We start from the raw sequence: 11897 nt of genomic DNA on the forward strand, positions 1-11897 counted from the left end.
ACCAAACTTGCACTGACTTTCTCAAAATTAACGAATAAATTTCTTGAATCGCAGCATTCCTCCCAAAATTCAAGTGGAGGCAGTGACAGACTCTGCTCAGGTATCCCCATGGTCGCCATCCACGTGCTCACAAAACATAAGACCCTAAATGAAGTAGACATATCTAGTGAAAATGGTAATTTTGAGAAAAATCCAGGTTTCTGGTTAAATTCCAGGCTTTTTCCAGGTCAGTAGATACCCTGAAACTGCATATTTTCAAGGCATTCATATTAATTAATTTTACATTCTTGTTACGTTTGATGACTTTAGTAACTTTATGTTGTTTTCTTAGAGTTTGCAAGGGTTTTTTCATGCATGTGTAACAAAATTTGCTTCAGGAAAAGCTGTCCGGCATATGAGGAATAGGATCTACAGTGGTTGCATTTCAGAGCTAAGTACCTCTGTTATTTGTGCTTTCAACATGATTTTGATAGGAATGCCAAACCTAAATAATTTACAAGATACCTTTTAATTCCACAAACTTATCCATTAAACTGGATTATACTATTAATATTTTTAATAACTTTCTGAAATAAATGTAAGGATTCATAAAACATCAAAATTGACTGAAAAAAAAATCAAATAAGATGACGTTCCTGTTACGTTAAGAGTGTTAGGTTTGATGGCAATAGTAATTTTACATTATCTCTTAATTTCCACATTTTTTTAGCAAAAAAAATCATTCTCAAAAAGTAGTGAAAGTGGTCCAGGATGCAAGGAATTGGAAGTGTTGAGATCACATTGAGGGGCCAAATATCTCAGTTATTTGTGTTTGCTTGAATTGTTGCATTAAGTCCACTTCATACACAGATAGGGATTGGACCTACAGTTTAAAGTGGGATCCGAACCACATTGCAATGTGCCTACAGCTCGGTTATTTGTGGTTTCTGGGTGTTGAAATAACATTTAGGGAAAGAGTGACAATTTCGCACCAGTTGTGCATTTATTTCAATATTTTCGGAATGGGCACTGCAACTAAAGAAAACCCTTGACTATACAAGAGAGTATGAATTTCTCTCCATTGTGGAAGTAGAATGTTTTTTTTAAGGTGATTATTAACCTAGACACGATGTTTGAAAAATATGATCAATAAGTATTTACAGACTCCCATGTATTCTTTGAGGGAAATGAACTTCAACTTCAAGTTATGGCTAATCAAATGAGAGTTTTTGACATTTCCTACAACTAAGGCATTGTTCAACATGTAATTTTTTTTCATCCATGTACTTTTCTAAATCATTGTATGTTTGATATCCCCAAGAAAATGAATAAAATAAAGCTTCCATAAGCGTAATGCATTTCACCTTGCCTCCTACTGCCATCCTGGCAGTGTTGCCAAACCTGATGTGCATAAAAGAGCTAAATTTCACCTTAAAGGGAGCTAAAGTTAACTTTCAAGGAGCTAGTTTTAGGAACGCTGATTGAAGTGCCTCCTAGGGTAATTTTATTTGTCAAGGGGGTGGGAGATGCTGTTATTACCATTACCTTTAAAGTGATGACAATTTATTCTTAGTTTTCACCATCTAGATCTGGTGGCATCAGCAATCTCAATAATTCACTGATGGTCGTATGAAATCGAAAATAAAGAATCCCCGGATAACAATATTGTCATCTTCACCTCAGCCACTGCACTATATAAAAGTATCTGGGGAGGTAAGAGAAGGTGGGGCAATGCAGCCAATATAACAATATAATGTCAAGGGGGAAATGTATACTCATGGCAAAACTTGGTCTATGTGGGCTGAAGCCAGTGATTGCATCATAGTGGAGGCGGGTGCCACAGTTCACAGCCAAATAAGTGCACGAAAGAGCCAGATCTGGCTCCAAAAGAGCTAAGTTGGCAACAGTGCTCCCCAGCTGCCTCAGAGAGAAGGACCAAGGGGAAATTGCCACTCTTCACTTAAGGCATTGTGAAACATCGACATCTGTAGATTGAAGAAAAAGTCTAATTTTGTTAGGGTATACAGTCAGTCACCAGCCCCTCTGTTTGTTTATACAATAGGTTTGTAAAACCTTTGGAAACAAACACATTGAGTAATTATTAATAGTGAACTTTAACTATCAACAGGAACTCACGTTAATTTGTTGCAGTGTTCGAAGTGGAATTCGTTAGATTGGAGAATGTTTCTTTGAGCCTTTGAGCTAACTGAGAAGAAGCTCAAATGTTTAAATCTGGGAAATATGTGGGAGCTGAGGAGATGCTTTGCATTCTTCTTCTGTAGTTGGATGTATACCATACCCCATGGCCAGCACTGGTATGTTGATGTAATTAAATTAATAGATATTTCTTGTGATCTCATTGCCTTTCCTCCTTCAGGCTGATTGTGATAAAACATGATTAGATAAGAGGAACCCAAAGGAACACTCAGAACCCTTAGTAACAAGTATGTGTCTTTGTTAATTTGTACTATTAGGTTAATAACAATGAGTTTATGTTTTAAGTTCACTTTCTGTACCCCCTCGAGAATTACGTCCAGATTTCTTTTTTTAAATCGTCAGATTTTAATGTTTAACGTAATATAAAAGTGGTTCCAGCGTTAGGAAAGCACAAATAATGGAGATATTTGATCCCAAAGAATGGCCCACGTAAGTTAAAATCTGTAATTTCTGTGCATTTTCATCGCTATGTTAGTAAAAACTGTTTGTATGCACACTAAAATAATGAAAGAACACATAGAAAATAACTATCAGTACCAAACCTAACCTAACTACGTAAAATTATAGCTGCTGTTGTGGAAAGTCATTTTGGGTGCTATATTCACTTGCATGAAGTATTCGGACTGTTCTGCTTTATAGTAAGGTAGCCTAACATGCTAAGGTAACAGGCGTACTTTACTTCACAATAACACAATTCCGAGAGCTAAAATCAACTGAAAATATTCATAAACATCAAAATCTTCATAAACCATGCAAAATATTTCACTTTCTCCAGGGGGTAAAGAGGGTCAAGGGTACCCAAAAAAGAATGCAAGACCACATAATATGATGTGTGAAAGATTATGAGAACTACAGATTAAGGGTAAATATAACAATATATAACCCTAATAAACATGTATGTACCAACTTAAGATAAAAAAAGCAATGGAAATGTACATCTGGTAGACAATGTTCCAAAAAGTGATGTAATGATTAAATTATGCGACTTTAATGGAAAGCTGGAAAAAGAACAAATAGTAAAATTACAGGTAGGCACACATTACATGAAGCAAAAAGAAAGAGTGTGTGAATTTGTAAGTGCAAACAATTTGATAGTTATGATGAGTATTCAATTCGAGCATAAATGAATACACAAAGGAATTGTGGATATCACCTGACCAGAGAACTATTAATCTCTCTGATCATATGTCTGTAGACTAACAGCAATAAAAAAGGATCTGATAAACGATGTAAGAGGCCCAAATATTAACTTTAATCAAATATTAGTGTGAGCAATCCTAAAACAGGTTATCCCTGCAATGTAGAAGATAAAATCCTCTTATGGCATAAATAAAACCTGCAAAACCTGAATAAAATATGGGAATATGGAGCAGCATTGTATGAAAAATCTCCAAGAAAGTAAGGACATTAATGAAGAACTGATCTGCAGGCTAAAGTGCAACCCCAGGGGGGCATTGCTTCGCCACCAATCTTGGACAGGAATCAATTCTAGGGGGGCAAACGTTGACAAGCAAGGGCACCTGCAGGGAGCACAGAGGGGCAATTGCCCCCTCAATTTCAAATTCTATGCAAATAAAATTACATTTCTTAAAAGTTTTATGCTTGCTTCACTCGCAATGCATGCTTTTCTTAATCTTAGCAAGTTCAGAGCTGTAGTCATGAGGCAGCGGGAGTCGGCCCGGTCAAGTTTAAAGCCGTAGTTACGAGACAGCGGGAGTAAGTCTGGTGCGCCAAACGATCTAAATGAAAAAAAGTTTTATAAGAGAGAATTCAGAATGCCATACCGCCCCATGAAATATTTGCACCCAATTAAATCAATATTGTTTCCAGTTTGCAAAAAATTGGATCTAATAATTTTACGCTCTCAATGTGATTATTTTCTGTAATGCATTGTAAATTGCCAGAGAGAGAAGTAAGACTTCTCTTAATTGATTTTTTTTAAAAGCATAAACAATTGTTTTGACGAAAAGGAGCGTGGACAGATTTGAGAGGCAATTTATATCATTGTTGCTGTTGATATATTATGAGATGGATGAATTAATTATGTAATGTATTTAAATAATATATGTTGTATGTATATGTATTAAAGAAACTTTGAATACATACACAATTCAGTGTTAGCATGTTGCATGTGTACTTTCTTTTTTTACATCGCTCCATGTTGCATATGTGTAAAACATATACTGTACATGAGTTATAAATGTTATGTACACAAATGTTAACACAAACTCCTGCTCCTTTCTTGCATAATTTACGAGGATAATAATGTATTTGGTACTATGACTAATAACAAAAAATAAGGCTGCGACTATTTTCACCAGGTGTGAGTATAGTATGAGGGTTATTTTCACCAGGTGCTAGCAAAAGTAATTACTCGAATGATACTATAACATTGTCTATTATCTTACTTTATTACATTAATTGGCAATGTTGCTGAACTTACTACTAAGAAGTTATTTTAAATGAAAAGTGGGCTAATAATAATAACAATAACAATAAATTCTTTATTTCCGTAGACCCATATCCATGGGTGTGGAAAACGTCATAAAATACTAAATACTACAAATGGAGTAGGATTACAATGAAAAGAACAAAATGCAAACACAAAAACACAAATAAATGATATGGGTTAAACATAAACAGTTATAAGTGTCACATACTAAACTTGTAAAAGATAATATAGGGAGTGACTTCTACTGTCACCGGGTGGTGAGAATAGCAGAAAGTGAGCAGAAACTACATGAGCAAGTGTTGGCAAGTATTTACAGAAGTAATTTTAATAACCCTAAACATGACCTGCCTAACATAACAACGAAGGCATTTAGGAACGTAATACCCCTTCATGTCATGTGTAGGGTTTGCCAGGTGTCCTGTATATGCGGGATTGTCCCCTTTTTAAAATAAATGTCCTGGTATCCTGGAAAGTGTTCTTGGGATGCCCATTTGTCCTGTATTTAGCTAAAGAAATAATAAGTGAGTGAGAATAAGTCATGTTCTGAATTTTATAGTAATGCATTGAGAAAAAATATCCTCTTAAAGGATGCCAAGGGTTCACTCAAATATTAATATATTATGTCAAAATGTTAAAAATTAGGGATTAACAATGCTTTAAACAGCCATTGATTTTGTAATTTTAAAAAATGTTATTATAAAAAATCAATTTCATTATATCCATGCCTATATAATCTGTATGTCCCTTTTTTTTATTTTAGAAATCTGGCAACCCTAGTCATGTGACATTTTAGCAAGACATATCAGAACACCTTGTGGTATTTTCCCAACTCCATGGCGTGCAGAAAGAAAAGTACCAGTTAGTCCATGAGCCAGGACCTCAATTTAGGCCTCTACCTAGTATCAAACCTGGGACCCCTTGATTACAAGGTGGTGATGATACCACTGCACCATCGGGGAGACAGTTTCTAATGGAGTTGCAAGCTAGTAGATCTAACAGAGTTTAAGATGCTGGCTGCCATTCAATCTAATCCATTATCACCTCCCCTGCTTCATCCACTTGGTCCAGGTGTACGTGGATCAAACGAAAGACATCTCTTGCTTATAGCGGATTGATAATCGCACGTTAAGCATGTCTCTTGCAAGCTGATAAATGCCTATCTCAACCTTCTTTGCACAGAATAGACGACATGTCATGTCATTCACACAATGTACGGAACATTTTGGAGCATACGGTAAGCAGGAGAACTACAGTTTGCCCATTACAATTTCATTGAGATCCCATTGATCTCCAAGGGTGCAAAAATATTTCCTGTGCTTGTCTGTTGGCAGGAAGGATGCGCTTTCTTTTCCTTTACTGCAAATGCATATGGAGACTTATAATTTCTTGACAAACATTTTTAATAAGAATTGAAGCTATTTTCTTAACGTCAAGAACCCACATGGCTATTTTAGTACTATATTTCAGAAAGAATTTAACCATGATTCTTTCATGGAATCTCAAACACACAATAAACACATCTTTGTCATCTGAGCCTCTCATTACCGCTTCATAACCCTCAATAGCAGCGGCAGTATTCACCAACAAATTACCATATCTTCTTTATGTTTACTGTTGAGATCGAGCACTTTTTGGCTCCCTACAGATGTGATGTTTCATCACTTCTCCCCACAGTTTGCGAAGTATTTTATTCAAAAGATTTACAAAATGCTCTGGTTTCTTACATTTGTTAACAAGAAATGCAATTACAGTCGTTTTATTCATTACGTGACTTAGAAATTTCCTTCACTTTCTGACAATCTGGGAAGATGAGATGCTCTGTGACTGATGCCCGAGTTCTTCCCATGTGATTATCCTTTCGGTGTTCTCTATGGACGTCTCACTGTATGTATCAGACATAGATTCTTGGACTAGTATTTCCTTTTGGAAAGCAATGGACAATGCAGATAGACCTCACCAAAGTTTGACTCCTGTTTTTTTACCCTCTGAATAAGAGCCATATCATCAATCGCCGTGGCTGAATTTCCAGATATTTCCTCAGGGGGAATAACATTTTTCTGCAAGTATGTCTCTAATGCCCACGATAATTGTTCTAAGAGAAACCCCATTTGAAGATTCCGATTCTGTGCTGTCACAATAATTCGACCAAATAGTGTCTTCTTGTCTGATAATTGACCTGCCATAACTATCCACCGCCTTCTTCGTGGATCAATAGAGGAACAGAAAGAACTAGACGAAAACCATGTACAGCAGATGTTTATGCAACTGAAGGAACATTCAGAGAACAGATACAGTAGAGTATGGATTAGTACAGGTAACAGAAAGACTGCACAGTCGCTTCAACCAATGCTCACATGATGTGTGTCACTATAGAGCAATGTGTGTACCAATACAACAGCTCAGAAACGGACATAGTCAAAGCAGAGACTCACTCCTAGTATGGTGGGTGATCTCGAACGGCCAACACCGCTGCACATCTATGCGGCATGGACTTGATGAGGTGATTGATGAGAGCTTGGAGGATTCTTCGCCACTCTTCACTTTGGGCAATTTCAGATCTGGAAGAGTTGAGGGAGGTTCCATCCTACCTAGAATGCAGAGGCAAGGCATCTGGTCATCAGGAGATGTGGCGATGACAAAGCAATATAATAAAAATATTGCTTTTTAAATATTTTAGGGAAGAAAAATAAATCAGAATATTCGCATATTTGAGCGAAATTAGTCAAGTAACACCCATGGACGTCCGCAGGTTTTTTTCCAGGGAGGGGCAAGGAAGGTATTTGTATTTTATTTCCAGGGGGGCAAACAAGGCACATTTTCTTCAAAAATAGTGTTGTTCCCTAAAAAATCATTCCTTAAATTTGAATTTATGATGTTCATGCAATAATTAACACATTATTGTGGCTAAAATGATATTATATGTGTGAAATACAAAATTTTTGGTTGACTTTCATTTCCGGGTGGGGGGGGGCATGGCCGTTGCCCCCCTTCCGGACGCCCATATCACACCATTAAACAGCAAGAAATACACAAGAGATTCGCTAAGTTTAGCTCATCGAAAGGAGAGCACAGTTCTACACCCCCCCCCCCCTCCACCATGCCCAACCATCCTGCTGCGTTTCCTTTGAGTGCAATGGTGTCAGGCGGCCCAGCTCATAATCGAAGGTCCTTCGACTGCTCTTCCTCAGCTTTTGATGGTCTGGTCATGAGAGACCTTTTTTTTCAGCCTCCTTGTTTACAAACACGGCAGGGTTTCTGTGACATCAAGATGAAACTTCTCAGAATGTCCAGAACTGTAAAGCATGCAACGCTCTTGCTTTTTAAGAGGAAAAAAAACATATTGAAGAGCATCGCAACGCAACTTACACAGAATACATGATGAAAGTTATGGTGCATAGAAAAAAATATAAGTAAGCAAAAGCATAAATGAGTCTATATGTATAGAGGCCATCTTTAAGAAGGCGATTGCAGACAGTTTGAGATGACATCTGCGCCCTATTACTGTGAGAATGTCATGTTATAGTTTTGTTGCATTCTGTCACCTGTTCCAATCGGTTGTTAACAAGAGGTACCCGTTCTCTCTTGCTGTTGTTGCTTGCAGACGACCTTGACCTTGCCTTTGTCGCACATTTCCCATTTTTTGGAACCAAAAATACAGGCGAGAATGGCATTTTGAGACACTCCAAGTGCTATAGATACTTCTGGCTGACCGTCCAGCTTCCATCCTTACTATGGCTCTCCACGCATTGATTCAGGTAAATCGCACTTTAGAGACATTGTACCACTTGCCACATTCCTCAATGAATTCTTACCCTGAGTGTCCTTGGACTGCTACTATCATTATCACAGCTACACACTTCAGTTGTTAATTCAGAGATATTGGCATTAATGATGTTAAATACTATCTAACTTGTCAATTAAATTATTAAAATATTCACATATTTTAATTAGTGTTATTATTATAATCTTAATTATCAATCATCATTATTATTAATTTAGATCAGAATTACTGTAATTGTCATTTCTAATAGTAAAAGTCAAAATATTAAAAATTATCAAAATTTTCAATTTACATCAAAGTTATCTGGAGAATGCAGTGATAACACACAGAAGGCAAAGAGTTATGACATGCTATCACCTATTTTCCATCTCTAAGCCGCGCGTCAGGCTAAGTTTGCAGCAGGTTTTATGTATCAATCCGCGAGAGAACTGAGCTCAGAATCTTCCGTGCCAATCTTGCCTCAACCGCGGAGCTGGTTACATCGCAGACACTGAGAAAATCCACAGTATTGCCAACCGCACAACACATCAAAACCCGCATGCATGTCAAGTGGAATGTATTTTTGCTTCTCTTTGTCTCCTGAAACATAAAATTTTAAAAGTACTTTCTGCGCATATATTATTTAATAAATGTGTCATTACTTAATATAAGAGCGAAATAACATCTGAACATGAGAGCATGTGTGTATATTTCGAGCACGCAAAACGAAAAATAAAAGGAGATAAAAGTAAACAACAATAGGCCCCTCTTAAATTTAATGACAAATTATTGTTTTTGGTTTAGAAAGAAATACATTTATGAAAAACTTGGTTGCTTCGTTCACAATACATCCGTTACTGCAAGACACATGCACTTCAAGTTATATCACCAAAAAGCATGATTTGTTATTGGTGATATATACAATCAGGTGCATTGTCTGGCGCTATTACTCTGGTTTCAATTTATGAATCACTTCACTAAACCAGGATTCAAATCTTGGTCTGTCCATTTCTTGCTGATAATCACCCTTCCCTTTCTTTGCGCGGAACAGTAAATATGCGCCTTCAACAAAGCTTTTATTGCCGCCAGTGGGTGAAGCAATAAGGCTCCCCCTTCCCCTCTCCTTTTATTGTCGGTTTCTTCAACCCTGGCGGTGGTTTTGCACGGTGGTATCCTTCCATGTTTTATTCCCCCTTCCCCCACCGAGTTGAAGGACGTCTCGTCCAAATAATAAACATGTTTCTTCTCACGGCGATATCTTTTAATACCGCGGAGATTCTTTTGTCCTCAAACAACAAGCAATCGTTTCCTCTTGCTAAACTCAAACCGCAAATCATTCAACACCTGTGATACAATTCGTGCACATTGACGGCAAATCACCTCACGCCCTGTTTTACTTTGATCTTGTTGCCGCAAGGAGGATTATGCATTTAAAACAACTTGCTTGACTTTGAAGAGCATTTCCCTTCGGATGAAGCCCAAAATACCATTCGGGTAAAACCGCGCGCTGAATAGGAGATTCAGCCATTCTCGCCACTCTACAATAAACATAGGGTTAAAATAGTGGGATGTGCAACACTGGTATCACCGATTCCACGTGCTCTGCAACGCATTCAGTCTCGCTCGACTCGCTCTAAAGTTTCAGTGTCTCTTCAACCCAATACAGATTCGAGTTGGCGAATCTGCGGTTCTAAGTTCGTCTGCACAGTGATTGCAACCAATTAAGTCCATACCTGCTAATGGATGTATTATTTTGTCTGTATATTACAAATTAAATAACTGTTTTCTTGCAAGTACGCAGTTGTGTCGGAATAGAACCCGTCTCAGTGGAACTATATTCTGCGCGCACGTCTGGATCTTCATATGCTAAAACCTGCTGCAAGGTTGACCTGACGCTTGGCTTAGGCATCCCAACATTACCAACAAATCATATTAGAACCCCCCCCCAAGTGGTACCGACAACACCTGGTGAAGATAGTCACTCCGTATTATTATTTTTATTGGTATGTTTATCCACCCCCAGACAAAAATTTGTGGTTGCCCCTCTGAATAAAAGAAACGGTAACAGTTTCATACATCGGAGACACATTTCTTCAATTTTACACAAGAAACTACTTACGGAAACGAGTTTATCAAAGGTTTAGAACGTTCATCAAGGTATTTTCTTTCATCGTGGAATATATTTGACTGGGAAATGATGTATTTTTCAAGCAAAATATCTCACCGACACAAAATTGCCATTGCTTTCATTTGCTTGCCTTACGACAACCGGATGCTGGGTGCCTTTGATGACGTAAGCCCCTGTCAGTGTTTCAACCCTTTTTTTTTTACTATGCTTGCCTAACATAACCAAACCTAACCTAACCTTATCGAAAATGGTTCGTGGAGCTATCTGTCAGCTAACCGTGCATAATGTATAATTTCCAACAGTGACGAACATGATAGTAGGTATTTTTCGGTACAGAAGGTTGAGTCAAGATGTGTCCGCCATATTGTGTGTTCCGGAAGCGAAGAAACGAATAAAAAAAAAGAACACAGAATGTGAAAAATTGAGTTTGTTTTCGTGTAAAAAGCATAATGGCACCTTGAACTATGTTCCGTAATACACAATTGGTAAGTACGAACCATGCTAAACACAAAATATTTGATTTTAATGTGTCTCCGATCTATGAAAATCTTACCAAAAGAAACCGCCAATGAAGTTTACAAATAGAAAGAAGGGCCCAAGTTCCTTTTGTTTTATTGTGATTTCATCATGCTACGAATGCAATTTTTACATGGTTCGATTTTGATGTACGTCTGTTAACACATACTGAATGGTAGGGTGAAGATTGATTCAAGAAAAGACCAAAACAAGAAACCGAGCAATCAAAAGACTAGGACCAGCCAAGAAATACATAACACAAAAAAAGAAGAAAGCTAATAATAAGATATGCAGAGAAAAGTAAAATGAAACAATATTTTTTAAAAAGAGATATAATCATTAAAAAAAAAGATAGTCCTAAAAACTCCACACACATTCGTTTCTAATTATCGTAAACTGACTGAAGTTCAGGTATTTTTTTACGCACCGTTCGAATGACTACATATCTGGAGACAGAAAATATTATAACATTGTATTTAAAAAAAACCACGGGCTCCAAATAAATACAAAATACCGAATACAAAAGTAATATTAATTGCTCGGTAATCTCAAGTGTGAATATTTTTTTCTTAGCACAAACCGAACTTTTAGCACAGATCATATATCCCGGCTGACAACAGCAAGTAAGCCTACAAGTTTTGCAATTAGTCCAATACCGGGAGATGGGAACCGCATAATTATCGTTAATTTACTTAATATATTCATTGACATAGGGTATTTACATACGGAAGTGCTCATTAAATTTTAGATTTCCCTCATTCAGTACAAGAAATATGTTTATATGGACTTTTCCGAATTCAAATTAGTTTCGCGACGTGGGACAATTAATCTGACCACAGATGTGA

At 37.2% G+C, this 11897-nt stretch overlaps 1 protein-coding gene across 4 annotated transcripts in view; it reads right to left on the minus strand.

The window, feature by feature from the left end:
• LOC146001932 (xylosyltransferase sqv-6-like) overlaps positions 1–11665 on the minus strand; it is a 33561-nt gene extending 21896 nt beyond the window's left edge. For 2 of the 4 annotated variants that reach the window (XM_083139656.1, XM_083139652.1), the window contains exon 1: positions 11480–11657. The gene's annotated coding sequence lies outside the window, so the exon portion shown is untranslated. Of the gene's footprint in view, positions 1–11426 lie in introns of all 4 variants that reach the window. The other 2 variants (XM_083139653.1, XM_083139654.1) reach the window with 2 other exon arrangements.
• Between the last annotated feature and the right edge of the window lie 232 nt (positions 11666–11897).

This window comes from Lepisma saccharinum, chromosome 18, assembly GCF_977018435.1.
Source record: "Lepisma saccharinum chromosome 18, izLepSacc3.1, whole genome shotgun sequence".
Lineage (NCBI taxonomy): Eukaryota > Metazoa > Arthropoda > Insecta > Zygentoma > Lepismatidae > Lepisma > Lepisma saccharinum.